Genomic DNA, 6,000 nt, shown 5'->3' on the forward strand with positions numbered 1-6,000 from the left:
ATATGAACATAGAGGAAGAATACAGAATGTTTGAATGGCTTTTGCGGAGGCGAGGTCTGCGCTGCGCAGATTGGTATGTCTGTAATGGCGATATACACAGGGATCTCACGATCCTAAATGTTACAGACGAAATTAAAAAGCAAGCAGCCAATCATAAAATGCGTTTATCCAATCATGTCAACATCGAGGCGCCTCGATTGGTTGACAATCCAAACTTTGTTAGGAGACTTAAACGTACGAGACCTTTCTAGTTAGTTTGAAGCTTTTTATCTGGAACAATGAGTACTTAGTACGCTATTGTGAAATCTATACAAAGATTTCAAAATAGAGTATTACGGGACATTGTAAACGCCCCTTGGTATGTCTGTAATGCCGATATACACAGGGATCTCACGATCCTAAATGTTACAGACGAAATTAAAAAGCAAGCAGCCAATCATAAAATGCGTTTATCCAATCATGTCAACATCGAGGCGCCTCGATTGGTTGACAATCCAAACTTTGTTAGGAGACTTAAACGTACGAGACCTTTCTAGTTAGTTTGAAGCTTTTTATCTGGAACAATGAGTACTTAGTACGCTATTGTGCCAGATCAAAGGCTTGTAAATAATCAAAAAAGGTAGAGCAAAATTAATGGTTAGTCGTTTCTGACTAGTTTTATAGTTTATTTTGAGGAGGGTGTTTTTTAGTAGATTAAAGTTCCACACTACTGCTTTTCGTCTGGCAGTGTCTTTCGAGATTTTTCACCCTTCCTCTGGGTAAAAAAAAAAAAAAAAAAAAATATGAACGTATGTACATATGAATGTAATAGAATTGAAAATTTTGAAATGTTCTGTTGGAACAATTAGAAATAAAATTATACTACAAACACACATAATTGTGAATGGATACCTGTTTTTTTAAACCTGTTGGTGAACATATAGGATTAAATTTGTTAAATAAAGAAAAGGTTTAGGCAAAAACCAAATAATAGTTTTATTCAAATATGTATATGTATATATGAATGAATTCGATTATATTATTATATATATATAATAACTAGTCGTGTGTGGTTGCATTGCAAGCCTTGCAAGTATTATGCCTGTAGTTTTGAAATTGTGTTCCATTCTGTGGCTGAGATATTTTAAGTTTACTTTATTTCTTCAAAACCACACCCGTAATATACGTAAAGATATGTTTTTTCCTAATAAATAATAAGATAAAACTTAAAATAACAAAAGTTCTAAAAATAATTACCAAAAAATACATAATTAAACAAATAATTAGTTCCTTGGAGATCTCATATCTTTTGAGTAACTTATTTTAGAACCTCGCTTTGAGTTATGGCGTATAAAATCGTAAAATACCTTTTACAATAAGCACGCACTTTAAGCGATAAATGACTGTATACGCATAAAATAATTCGCTACTACAATGCATGTATGTATGTATTTGGAGTTTATAATACATGCGAATAAAACGCGTGACTGTAGAATGAGTTAACACTAATACTAACGTGTATAGGGTAATGCGTGTAGCATACGATTTCTACGCAAAAAGTCCCAAGTTCGAACCCTGAAAAATGCGATTTGCCAGATGAGCATTTTTTATTGATAATTCTATTTTTTTTAAATTAAAATTAAAAAAGCTTCACCCTTACAAATCAATACCAGCGAGTTTCCGTTCTAAATATTTTTTTGAAAATACCCTATTTGAAAAAGTTTAATGCAATAGAATAACATTTTCTTATAAAATTTTGCCGTAAAAATATATTGTCAAGAAGTTTAATGTACACTTATGTTTTGCTTACTAACAAATTTTGCATGAGATCTCGAAAAGAATACATAACTAAATACGTACGTACATACTTATAACAAAACAATGTAGATTTTTTCAATTTTCTTAAGAAATTTTGTGAATATAACAAAAAGTAATAACTTTTTGTTATATTCACAAAATATTTTTTGTTTTTGTATTCAAAAAATTTTAAGTACATAAATATGTATGTATGTATATTTTAAAGCTTCCTGAGAATTTTTTTAAGCTTTCTATATGAATTGAATAATATTTAAAACTGTGGTTTGCTATATAGAAATAAACTTTAAGCGCATAATTATTAAATCATGGAGGTAAACATACAACAATTAATTTTTCAAATCAAGAAAGTAAAATACATATGTATGTATATATGAATGTTTTAGAATTGAAGATTTTAAAATTTTTCGTTCCAACATATGAACGTATGTACACATGAATGTATTAGAATTGAAAATTTTGAAATTTTCTGTTCGAACAATTAGAAATAAAATTATAAATACAAACATACATAATTTTGAATGGATACCTGTTTTTTCAAAACTGTGGGTGAACATATAGAATTATGTTAAATTTTTTAAATAAAGAAAAGGTTTAGTCAAAAGCAAAATAATAATTTTATTCAAATATATGTATGTATGTATATATGAATATATGTATTTATGTATATATGAATGTTTTAGAATTGAAGATTTTAAAATTTTTCGTTCCAACATATGAACGTATGTACACATGAATGTATTAGAATTGAAAATTTTAAAATTTTCTGTTGGAACAATTAGAAACAAAATTATAAATACAAACATACATAATTATGAATGGATACCTGTTTTTTTAAAACTGTGGTAAACATATAGGATTAAATTTTTTAAATAAAGTAAAGGTTTAGGCAAAAACAAAATAAGAAGAAGCTATATATAATAGTAGTTTGAAAACGAAAAAAAATAGAGTTGACTCTGCGATACCCGTACTAGTTTGTTATTTTATGCACGAGTAAATATGCCATAGCTGACTATTTGAAAGATTATGACTTTAGGTTGTCGTATTCTAAGATATGGTCAAACTACTATTGAAGGTAAATGGCAACTACCATAAGGAGCAAAGCAATTTCAACGAATTTTATCAAACACATTCGACTTACTAATATATTTAGTTGCGCTAGATTTCAATACAACTTTTATAGCTTCGAAGATATAGTCAAACAAATTTTCAAGTTGTATGGCAGCTACCCGAACCAATACCCTGATTATATCTAATTTAAATAGGGTTATCGCATTTACTATAATAAATTATTTTTGAAAATTTAGTGAACTTAGCTCAAGTAGTTTTTGAGTTATCTTTGGGACGGACAGGCAAAGCTAAACCGACTCAGAATTCGGCACTGATCAAAAACGTACACTTAAGTCTACATCTCAGATTATTATATGTTAGCGTTACCTCGAACATACGTTTTTACGGGTATAATAAATTTAATAATATTTGCTTTTTCTAAAATTTACTTTCTTAGTTTTAAAGAACATTAATTCTTTTACCTGTGAGAATAGTTATATAGTTTTTGTTTTACCTGTTAAATTATTAGTTACTTTCACTTATTTACATATATGTATATGTATGTATATTAATTTTTATTTTTAATTTGAAAGAACTTTAAATTTCACTATTTTGCCAGCGGTAAATATAATTTAATCAATTCCCTGCTATGATAAGATTTTAATAATGTAAATAAACTCCAAAGTTAAATAAAAGAAATGAAAAAAAAATTGTATAATGCATAGATGAATACCAACATATGTATGTATGCATAGACTCCTATAATGTACAAGCCATGTTAATATTTTTGGATTTGTGTCTATTGATTATTGTACAAAACATGAGACTATAGTATTCTTTAGGCCATATATAAATTTCGTACGGGAAATCTGCGTCGCTGTGCGGTAAAATAGTTTATTTCCTGTTTAAAATTTAATTTTAATTTAAATTTAATTTTTCGTGTTATTAAATAAAATAAAGATTTATAATATATATAAATAAATTTTTTCTTTTGTTTGTCATATTTTGCATGAAACAAAATGTGGATTTTGAAAAAAATCACTAAATAAATTAATAAGATTTGGTGTACTTTTTAAAGTTTTATTAGTAATCATATTTAAATAAAATATAACAGTATATTTAATTACGTTCATATAAATAAAAATACCCCGAAAGTTTTGCGGCGAAGGATGGACAAGCAATAGTCTACGTGAAAAGGAGAACGTTGCCAAAGAACGAAGGTATCAAAGTTTTTACAAAAACAATTTTGTCATGTATTTATTATTTTGGTTTTAACTGAAAAATATTTTGTTACCTGTAATTTATTATAATGTAATTTCTTACCTGTAATAAGTAACTAGTTTGTAAGGACAAGAATTCTAATTTTGTTAATATTTAAATGAAATAAAATAATTTCTGCATATTTCTTGTATTTAATCGTTTTTTATTTTACAAACATCGCAAATCACCACATGAACATTTCTAATTTATTCGAAAATACCTAGTATAAAATATATTTCTTAACAAATGACGAGTACAATGATCAATTTTCAATGCACCGTATGAATGTATTAGTAAATTGTGTATTGTCAAGTCTTATATAAAAATGTCTGTCATGAAATATACTTTGTTATCAAACATTACTAGCTTTAAGAAAAACGGATTCAAAATTTTATGTTTTTATATAAAATTGTTATGTAATTAAAAATTTCACTTTTTCTTATGTAAATATGTTATGTAGTTAAAAAAGTTATTTTTTTATATACGGTATTTGTTTTGACTGAAAAATATTTTGTTATCTGTAATTTATTATTCCAGTTCGTAAGAACATAAAATTTCATTCTGTTCTTATTTAAACGAAATAAAATAATTTATGTACATATTTTGTATATAATCATTTTTTATTTTTCAAACATCCCAAATCACTCTGACAATTTCTAATTTATTCGAAAATTCGTAATATAAGAATAATATACATATTTCTTAACAAAAGTATATTGATCAATTTTCAGGACACTTCATGTATGTATGTATGTATATAAGTACGTAGCAATTTGCGATTTACACGGAGAAGTTAAGATATCTGCATAAAATTCAGTCATGTATCCGAAATTTTTTTTAGTACTATATAAATACATATTACATATATACACGCGTGTATAGATATATAAATTAAAACAAAATGGTTATCTGTCAACATGCGATTTGTCAACTTATCCGATAATTGTCATGTGACATGCACGCATTTTTTTAATTTAACTAGTTTTTTATTAAAATTAATATCAAATTAATCATGAATTGAAAATAAAAAGGAAAATATGTATATTGCGATATCCATATATAAATTTAAATAGGTACACACATAATTTTACCCTTCCATACATATGCGTAAGTATGTATGCATGTAAATACAAAATAGTAAATAAATAAAGTGCTTACGCATAGGCACATGCTGTTCTGAATATTAATTGAAACATCCAGCTCTGCACAAGTCGTACATACAAATGTACATAATGTACATACATTTGTATGTGCGTATATACACACATATTTTAGAAATTGCTAACATGAAACCATTGATTCTGCGAGTTAAATTTGATTTTGTAGTTAAAACACACAAAAGTACTGATTGAGATGCAGAAATATGCGTGATTTTTAATAAAATATGTAACCATAAATTATGATGAGTACTTACATTTATTATTTCAATATTTTTCAGCTTATAGAAACGCAAGTTTAGCGCTTCGTAGTTTTTTCTAAAACAATAACTTTTAGGTATAACTTCCTATTTAAGTTTGACTGAATCGTATTAGTATAAAATATTTCAAATGTAAGCATATACTTTATATTACGTACTTTATATTTTCTAAACAGGACCGAAAGAAAGGCATTCAGCTTTTTCGCTAAACTATTTTCATTTCATTTTTGAAGAACAAAAACAAACGCAGCATTTTAACGCTGTACTATAAGACAAAAGTCAAGTTAGAAATAAGTGTTGGCAATTGCTCACTAAATTTTGTCAACTTTGGGACATTATTTTCTCCAAATCACACATTTAGCATGTATACAGGCACTTTATTAAAAATTCCAATTTCAATCTCTTTCTAAATCGTCTTCAAAATTACGTTCTCTTTCTCTTTCCTAAAATATTGATGACGACTTCCGTTTTCATATACC

At 26.8% G+C, this 6,000-nt stretch overlaps 1 protein-coding gene across 2 annotated transcripts in view; it reads right to left on the minus strand.

Moving 5' to 3' along the window:
• Positions 1-5,726, minus strand: part of LOC129616474 (uncharacterized) — a 73,406-nt gene extending 67,680 nt beyond the window's left edge. The window contains exon 1 of one of the 2 annotated variants that reach the window (XM_055532121.1): positions 5,519-5,726. The gene's annotated coding sequence lies outside the window, so the exon portion shown is untranslated. Of the gene's footprint in view, positions 1-4,167; positions 4,289-5,518 lie in introns of those variants that run through there. The other variant, XM_055532123.1, reaches the window with a different exon arrangement.
• Positions 5,727-6,000: the final 274 nt, after the last annotated feature.

The sequence above is a fragment of the Condylostylus longicornis genome, unplaced genomic scaffold, assembly GCF_029603195.1.
Source record: "Condylostylus longicornis isolate FDR11 unplaced genomic scaffold, ASM2960319v2 ptg000220l, whole genome shotgun sequence".
Lineage (NCBI taxonomy): Eukaryota > Metazoa > Arthropoda > Insecta > Diptera > Dolichopodidae > Condylostylus > Condylostylus longicornis.